Source organism: Triticum dicoccoides, chromosome 2B, assembly GCF_002162155.2.
Source record: "Triticum dicoccoides isolate Atlit2015 ecotype Zavitan chromosome 2B, WEW_v2.0, whole genome shotgun sequence".
Taxonomy (NCBI): domain Eukaryota; kingdom Viridiplantae; phylum Streptophyta; class Magnoliopsida; order Poales; family Poaceae; genus Triticum; species Triticum dicoccoides.
The window spans coordinates 265968763-265979056 of record NC_041383.1 but is presented as its reverse complement, the minus strand read 5'-3'; positions in this window follow the sequence as shown (position 1 = coordinate 265979056).

Genomic DNA, 10294 nt, shown 5'->3' with positions numbered 1-10294 from the left:
ATCCTCAGGACACATAATTTGTCATGCTAAAAAAATCCAACGTTTGATTTGTAGCGAAATCCTTTGAAATACATATGATCGATTGTATTTAATTATTATATAGCTGTAATTTTTTTGTAGAATATAAGTAGTATTTTTCATGCATATGAGGTCAATTGTAGTCTTTTCGATAAGTAGGAGTGTCGAACCCAACGAGGAGCAGAAGAAAATGACAAGTGGTTTTTAAGGTAACGTCTGCAAGTGCTAAAATTTTAAGTAGCGGAGTAGTTTGATAGCAAGATAATTTCTAACGAGCAACTAATGATAGTAGTAACAAAAGTGAGTGTTCTTGAGGGTACACGGAAATTTCATCTAGTCACTTTCATCATATTGGCTTAATTCATGTTCGCTAGATAATTTGATATGCGGGTGAACTAGTGCTTAGGTGTTGTTCTTACTTGAACAAATCTTCTACTTATTATTAACCCTCTCGCAAGCATCCGCAACTACGAGAAAAGTATTAGGAATAAATTCTAACCATAGCATTAAACTTTTGGATCCAATCGGTCCCTTACGGAATAGTGCATAAACTGGGGTTTAAGCTTCTATCACTCTCGCAACCCATCATCTAATAACTATTCCACAATGCATTCCCTTAGGCTCAAATATGGTGAAGTGTCATGTAGTCGACGTTCACATGACACCACTAAAGCAATCACAACATACATATCATCAAAATATTGAATACATATCAAGTTCATATGATTACTTGCAACATGATTTCTCCCGTGACCTCAAGAACAAAAGTAACTACTCACACATGATAATCATGCTCAAGATGAGAGGAGTATTAAATAGCATAATGGATCTGAACATATAATCTTCCACCAAATAAACCATATAGTAATCAACTACAAGATGTAATCAACACTACTAGTCACCCACAAGCACCAATCTATAGTTCCGGTACAAAAATTGAACACGAGAGATGAACTAGGGTTTGAGAGAGTTGGTGCTGTTGAAGATGTTGATGAAGATAGCCCTCCCCAAGATGGGAGAGTTGTTGGTGATGATGATGATGATGATGATGATGTCCCTCTCCGGGAGGGAAGTTCCCCCGGCGGAATCGCTCCGCCGGAGGGCAAAAGTGCTCCTGCCCAAGTTCCGCCTCGAGACGGCGACACTTCGTCCCGAATGTCCTCCCCTCAATTATTTTAGGTCAAAATGACTTAAATACCAGAAGACGGGCAACAGAGGTGGGCCGAGGGGGGCAGCACCCACCAGGGCGCGCCTGGGCCTCCTGGCGCGCCCAGGTGGGTTGTGCCCACCTGGTGGCCCCCCTCTGGTACTTATTTGCTTCAATATTTATTAAATATTCCATAAAAAATCCTCGTGAAGTTTGAGCTCATTTGGAGTTGTGCAGAATAGGTAGCTTGACGTAGCTTTTTCAGGTCCAGATTTCCAACTGCCAAAATTCTCCCCCTTCGTGTATACCTTGCATATTATGAGAGAAAAGGCATTAGAATTACTCCAAAAAGCATTATTATACATAAAACAGCATAAATAACAGTAGGAAAACATGATGCAAAATGGACGTATCCGGTATTGATAACTTTTGTTGTCGATCAGAACTAGATAGTGTTGGGGAACGTAGTAATTTCAAAAATTGTCCTACGCACACGCAAGATCATGGTGATGCATAGCAACGAGAGGGGAGAGTGTTGTCCATGTACCCTCGTAGACCGTAAGAGGAAGCGTTATGACAACGCGGTTGATGTAGTCGTACGTCTTCACGATCCGACCGATCCGAGTACCGAACGTACGACACCTCCGAGTTCAGCACACGTTCAGCTCGATGACGATCCCCGGACTCCGATCCAGTAGGGTGTCGGGGATGAGTTCCGTCAGCACGACGGCGTGATGACGATGATGATGTTCTACCGACGCAGGGCTTCGCCTAAGCACCGCAACGATATGACCGAGGTGGAATATGGTGGAGGGGGGCACCGCACACGGCTAAGGAACGATCAAGAAGATCAACTTGTGTGTCTTGGGGTGCCCCCTGCCCCCGTATATAAAGGAGAATGGGGGAGGCCGGCCGGCCCTAGGGGGTGCGCCAAGGAGGGGGGAGTCCTCCTCCTAGTGGGAGTAGGACTCCCCTTTCCTAGTCCCACTAGGAAGGAGGAAGGGGGAAGGAAAGAGAGGGAGAGGGAGAGGGAAAGAGGGGCCGCGCCCCCCTCCCCTAGTCCAATTCGGACTCCCCAGGGGGGGGGGCGCCACCTCCTGGGCTGCTGCCCTCTCTCTCCCCTCAGGCCCACTAAGGCCCAATACTTCCCCGGGGGGTTCCGGTAACCCCTCCGGCACTCCAGTTTTCTCCGAAATCACCCGGAACACTTCCGGTATCCGAATATAGTCGTTCAATATATCAATCTTTATGTCTCGACCATTTCAAGACTCCTCGTCATGTCCATGATCACATCCGGGACTCCGAACAACCTTCGGTACATCAAAACTTATAAACTCATAATAAAACTGTCATCGTAATGTTAAGCGTGCGGACCCTACGGGTTCGAGAACTATGTAGACATGACCTAGAATTGTTTCCGGTTAATAACCAATAGCGGAACCTGGATGCTCATATTGGCTCCTACATATTCTACGAAGATCTTTATCAGTCAAACCGCATAACAACATATGTTGTTCCCTTTGTCATCGGTATGTTACTTGCCCGAGATTCGATCGTCGGTATCCAATACCTAGTTTAATCTCGTTACCGGCAAGTCTCTTTACTCGTTACGTAATGCATCATTCTGTAACTAACTCATTAGCTACATTGCTTGCAAGGCTCATATTGATGTGCATTACTGAGAGGGCCCAGAGATACCTCTCCGACAATCGGAGTGACAAAACCTAATCTCGAAATACGCCAACTCAACATGTAGCTTTGGAGACACCTGTAGAGCTCCTTTATAATCACCCAGTTACGTTGTGACGTTTGGTAGCACACAAAGTGTTCCTCCGGTAAACGGGAGTTGCATAATCTCATAGTTGTAGGAACTTTGTATAAGTCATGAAGAAAGCAATAGCAACATACTAAACGATCAAGTGCTAACGGAATGGGTCAAGTCAATCACATCATTGTCCTAATGATGTGATCCCCTTAATCAAATGACAACACATGTCTATGGTTAGGAAACATAACCATCTTTGATTAATGAGCTAGTCAAGTAGAGGCATACTAGTGACATTATGTTTGTCTATGTATTCACACATGTATCATGTTTTCGGGTAATACAATTCTAGCATGAATAATAAACATTTATCATGATATGAGGAAATAAATAATAACTTCATTATTGCCTCTAGGGCATATTTCCTTCAGTCTCCCACTTGCACTAGAGTCAATAATCTAGATTACACAGTAATGATTCTAACACCCATGGAGTCTTGGTGCTGATCATGTTTTGCTCGTGGAAGAGGCTTAGTCAACGGGTCTGCAACATTCAGATCCGTATGTATCTTGCAAATCTCTATGTCTCCCACTTGGACTTGGTCCCGGATGGAATTGAAGCGTCTCTTGATGTGCTTGGTCCTCCTGTGAAATCTGGATTCCTTTGCCAAGGCAATTGCACCAGTATTGTCACAGAAGATCTTCATTGGTCCCGATGCACTAGGTATGACACCTAGATCGGAAATGAACTCCTTCATCCAGACTCCTTCATTTGCTGCTTCCTAAGAAGCTATGTACTCCGCTTCGCATGTAGATCCCGCCACGACGCTTTGTTTAGAACTGCACCAACTTACAGCTCCACCGTTTAATAAAAACACGTATCCGGTTTGCGATTTAGAATCGTCCAGATCAGTGTCAAAGCTTGCATCGACGTAACCATTTACGACTAGCTCTTTGTCACCTCCATAAACGAGAAACATATCCTTAGTCCTTTTCAGGTATTTCAGGATGTTCTTGACCGCTGTCCAGTGATCCACTCCTGGATTACTTTGGTACCTACCTGCTAAGCTCATTGCTAAGCATACGTCAGGTCTGGTACACAGCATTGCATACATGATAGAGCCTATGGCTGAAGCATAGGGAACATCTTTCATTTTCTCTCTATCTTCTGCTGTGGTCGGGCATTGAGTCTGACTCAACTTCATACCTTGTAATACAGGCAAGAACCCTTTCTTTGCCTGATCCATTTTGAACTTTTTCAAAACTTTATCAAGGTATGTGCTTTGTGAAAGTCCAATTAAGCATCTTGATCTATCTCTATAGATCTTGATGCCCAATATGTAAGCAGCTTCACCGAGGTCTTTCATTGAAAAACTTTTATTCAAGTATCCCTTTATGCTATCCAGTAATTCTATATCATTTTGGATCAACAATATGTCATCTACATATAATATCAGAAATGCTACAGAGCTCCCACTCACTTTCTTGTAAATACAGGCTTCTCCAAAAGTCTGTATAAAACCATATGCTTTGATCACACTATCAAAACGTTTATTCCAACTCCGAGATGCTTGCACCAGTCCATAAATGGATCGCTGGAGCTTGCACACTTTGTTAGCACATTTTGGATCGACAAAACCTTCCGGTTGCATCATATACAACTCTTCTTCCAGAAATCCATTTAGGAATGCAGTTTTGACATCCATTTGCCAAATTTCATAATCATAAAACGCGGCAATTGCTAACATGATTCGGACAGACTTAAGCATCGCTACGGGTGAGAAAGTCTCATCGTAGTCAACTCCTTGAACTTGTCAAAAACCTTTCGCAACAAGTCGAACTTTGTAGACAGTTACATTACCATCAGCGTCAGTCTTCTTCTTGAAGATCCATTTATTCTCAATGGCTTGCCGATCATCGGGCAAGTCAACCAAAGTCCATACTTTGTTCTCATACATGGATTCCATCTTCAGATTTCATGGCTTCAAGCCATTTTGCGGAATCTGGGCTCATCATCGCTTCCTCATAGTTCATAGGTTCGTCATGGTCAAGTAACATGACTTCTAGAATAGGATTAACGTACCACTCTGGTGCGGATCTTACTCTGGTAGACCTACGAGGTTCAGTAGAAACTTGATCTGAAGTTTCATGATCAATATCATTAGCTTCCTCACTAATTGGTGTAGTTGTCACAGGAACCGGTTCTTGTGATGAACTACTTTCCAACAAGGGAGCAGGTACAGTTACCTCATCAAGTTCTACTTTCCTCCCACTCACTTCTTTCGGGAGAAACTCCTTCTCTAGAAAGGATCCGAATTTAGCAATGAAAATCTTGCCCTCAGATCTTGTGATAGAAGGTGTACCCAATAGTCTCTTTTGGGTATCCTATGAAGACACATTTCTCCGATTTGGATTCGAGCTTATCTGGTTGAAGTTTCTTCACATAAGCATCGCAACCCCAAACTTTAAGAAACGACAACTTTGGTTTCTTGCCAAACCACAGTTCATAAGGTGTCGTCTCAACGATTTTGATGGTGCCCTATTTAACGTGAATGCAGCCGTCTCTAAAGCATAACCCCAAAACGATAGTGGTAAATCAGTAAGAGACATCATGGATCGCACCATATCTAGTAAAGTACAATTACGACTTTCGGACACACCATTTCATTGTGGTGTTCCGGGTGGCGTGAGTTGCGAAACAATTATGCATTGTTTCAAATGTAAACTAAACTCGTAACTCAAATATTCTCCTCCACGATCAGATCGTAGAAATTTTATTTTCTTGTTACGATGATTTTCCACTTCACTCTGAAATTCTTTGAAATTTTCAAATGTTTTAGACTTGTGTTTCATCAAGTAGATATACCCATATCTGCTCAAATCATCTGTGAAGGTGAGAAAAATAACGATACCCGCCGCGAGCCTCAATATTCATTGGACCACATACATCAGTATGTATGACTTCCAATAAATCAGTTGCTCGCTCCATAGTTCCGGAGAACGGTGTTTTAGTCATCTTGCCCATGAGGCACGGTTCGCAAGTACCAAGTGATTCATAATCAAGTGATTCCAAAAGTCCATCAGTATGGAGTTTCTTCATGCGCTTTACACCAATATGACCTAAACGACAGTGCCACAAATAAGTTGCACTATCATTATCAACTCTGCATCTTTTGGCTTCAACATTATGAATATGTGTATCACTACTATCGAGATTCAATAAAAATAGACCACTCTTCAAGGGTGCATGACCATAAAAGATATTACTCATATAAATAGAACAACCATTATTCTCTGATTTAAATGAATAACCGTCTCGCATCAAACAAGATCCAGATATAATGCTCATGCTCAACGCTGGCACCAAATAACAATTATTTAGGTCTAAAACTAATCCCGATGGTAGATGTAGAGGAAGCATGCCGACCGCGATCACATCGACTTTGGAACCATTTCCCACGCGCATCGTCACCTTGTCCTTAACCAATCTTCGCTTAATCCGTAGTCCCTGTTTCGAGTTGCAAATATTAGCAACAGAACCAGTATCAAATACCCAGGTACTACTGCGAGCATTACTAAGGTACACATCAATAACATGTATATCACATATACCTTTGTTCACTTTGCCATCCTTCTTATCCGCCAAATACTTGGGGTAGTTCCGCTTCCAGTGTCCAGTCTGCTTGCAGTAGAAGCACTCAGTCTCAGGCTTAGGTCCAGACTTGGGTTTCTTCTCTTGAGAAACAACTTGTTTGATGTTCTTCTTGAAGTTCCCCTTCTTCTTCCCTTTGCCCTTTTTCTTGAAACTGGTGGTCTTATTGACCATCAACACTTGATGCTCCTTCTTGATTTCTACCTCCGCAGCCTTTAGCATTGCGAAGAGCTCGGGAATAGTCTTGTCCATCCCTTGCATATTATAGTTCATCACGAAGCTCTTGTAGCTTGGTGGTAGTGATTGAAGAATTCTGTCAATGACACTATCATTAGGAAGATTAACTCCCAGTTGAATCAAGTGATTATTATACACAGACATTTTGAGTATGTGTTCACTGACAGAACTATTCTCCTCCATCTTACAGCTATAGAACTTATTGGAGACTTCATATCTCTCAATCCGGGCATTTGCTTGAAATATTAACTTCAACTCCTGGAACATCTCATATGCTCCATGACGTTCAAAACGTCGTTGAAGACCCGATTCCAAGCCGTAAAGCATGGCACACTGAACTATCGAGTAGTCATCAGCTTTGCTCTGCAAGACGTTCTTAACGTTGTCAGTTGCATCTGCAGCAGGCCTGGCACCCAGCGGTGCTTCCAGGACGTAATTCTTCTGTGCAGCAATGATGATAATCCTTAGGTTACGGACCCAGTCCGTGTAATTGCTACCATCATCTTTCAACTTAGCTTTCTCAAGGAACGAATTAAAATTCAACGGAACAACAACACGAGCCATCTATCTACAACAAACATAGACAAGCAAAATACTACCAGGTACTAAGTTCATGATAAATTTAAGTTGAATTAATCATATTACTTAAGAACTCCCACTTAGACAGACATCTCTATAGTCATCTAAGTGATCACGTGATCCAAATCAACTAAACCATGTCCGATCATCACGTGAGATGGAGTAGTTTCAATGGTGAACATCTCTATGTTGATCGTATCTACTATATGACTCACGTTCGACCTTTCGGTCTCCGTGTTCCGAGGCCATATTTGTATATGCTAGGCACGTCAAGTTTAACCTAAGTATTCCGCGTGTGCAACTGTTTTGCACCCGTTGTATTTGAACGTAGAGCCTATCACACCCGATCATCACGTGGTGTCTCAGCACGAAGAACTTTCGCAACGGTGCATACTCAGGGAGAACACTTCTTGATAATTTAGTGAGAGATCATCTTAAAATGCTACCGTCAATCAAAGCAAGATAAGATGCATAAATGATAAACATCACATGCAATCAATATAAGTGATATGATATGGCCATCATCATCTTGTGCTTGTGATCTCCATCTCCAAAGCACCGTCGTGATCACCATCGTCACCGGCGCGACACCTTGATCTCCATCGTAGCATCGTTGTCGTTACGCCATCTATTGCTTCTACGACTATCGCTACCGCTTAGTGATAAAGTAAAGCAATTACAGGGCGTTTGCATTTCATACAATAAAGCGACAACCATATGGCTCCTGTCAGTTGCCGATAACTTCGGTTACAAAACATGATCATCTCGTACAATAAAATATAGCATCACGTCTTGACCATATCACATCACAACATGCCCTGCAAAAACAAGTTAGACATCCTCTACTTTGTTGTTGCAAATTTTACGTGGCTGCTACGGGCTAGGCAAGAACGGTTCTTACCTACGTATCAAAACCACAACGATAGTTCGTCAAGTTAGTGCTGTTTTAACCTTCGCAAGGACCGGGCGTAGCCACACTCGGTTCAACTAAAGTGAGAGAGACAGACACCCACCAGTCACCTTTAAGCACGAGTGCTCGTAACGGTGAAACCAGTCTCGCGTAAGCGTACGCGTAATGTCGGTCCGGGCCGCTTCATCTCACAATACCGCCGAACCAAAGTATGACATGCTGGTAAGCAGTATGACTTGTATCGCCCACAACTCACTTGTGTTCTACTCATGCATATGACATCTACGCATAAAACTTGGCTCAGATGCCACTGTTGGGGAACGTAGTAATTTCAAAAAATTTCCTACGCACACGCAAGATCATGGTGATGCATAACAACGAGAGGGGAGAGTGTTGTCCATGTACCCTCGTAGACCGTAAGCAGAAGCGTTATGACAACGCGGTTGATGTAGTCGTACGTCTTCATGATCCGACCGATCCGAGTACTGGACGTACGGCACCTCCAAGTTCAGCACACGTTCAGCTCGATGACGATCCTAGGACTCTGATCCAGCAGGGTGTCGGGGATGAGTTCCGTCAGCACGATGGCATGGTGACGATGATGATATTCTACCGACGCAGGGCTTCGCCTAAGCACCGCAACGATATGACCGAGGTGGAATATGGTGGAGGGGGGCACCACACACGGCTAGGGAACGATCACAAAGATCAACTTGTGTGTCTTGGGGTGCCCCCCTGCCCTCGTATATAAAGGAGCAAGGGGGAAGGCCGGCCGGCCCTAGGGGCCGCGCCAAGGAGGGGGGAGTCCTCCTCCTAGTGGGAGTAGGACTCCCCTTTCCTAGTCCCACTAGGAAGGAGGAAGGGGGAAGGAAAGAGAGGGAGAGGGAGAGGGAAAGAGGGGCCGTGCCCCCCTCCCCTAGTCCAATTCGGACTCCCCATGGGGGGGGGGGCGCCACCTCCTGGGCTGCTGCCCTCTCTCTCCCCTCAGGCCCACTAAGGCCCAATACTTCCCCGGGGGGTTCCGGTAACCCCTCCGGCACTCCGGTTTTCTCCGAAATCACCCGGAACACTTCCGGTATCCGAATATAGTCGTCCAATATATCAATCTTTATGTCTCGATCATTTCGAGACTCCTCGTCATGTCCGTGATCACATCCGGGACTCCGAACAACCTTTGGTACATCAAAACTTATAAACTCATAATAAAACTGTCATCGTAACGTTAAGCGTGCGGACCCTACGGGTTCGAGAACTATGTAGACATGACCTAGAACTGTTTCTGGTCAATAACCAATAGCGAAAACTGGATGCTCATATTGGCTCCTACATATTCTACGAAGATCTTTATCGGTCAAACCGCATAACAACATACGTTGTTCCCTTTGTCATCGGTATGTTACTTGCCCGAGATTCGATCGTCGGTATCCAATACCTAGTTCAATCTCGTTACCGGCAAGTCTCTTTACTCGTTACGTAATGCATCATTCCGTAACTAACTCATTAGCTACATTGCTTGCAAGGCTTATAGTGATGTGCATTACCAAGAGGGCCCAGAGATACCTCTCCGACAATCGGAGTGACAAAACCTAATCTCGAAATACGCCAACTCAACATGTACCTTTGGAGACACCTGTAGAGCTCCTTTATAATTACCCATTTATGTTGTGATGTTTGGTAGCACACAAAGTGTTCCTCCGGTAAACGGGAGTTGCATAATCTCATAGTTGTAGGAACTTTGTATAAGTCATGAAGAAAGCAATAGCAACATACTAAACAATCAAGTGCTAGGCTAACAGAATGGGTCAAGTCAATCACATCATTCTCCTAATGATGTGATCCCGTTAATCAAATGACAACACATGTCTATGGTTAGGAAACATAACCATCTTTGATTAATGAGCTAGTCAAGTAGAGGCATACTAGTGACATTATGTTTGTCTATGTATTCACACATGTATCATGTTTCCGGGTAATACAATTCTAGCAT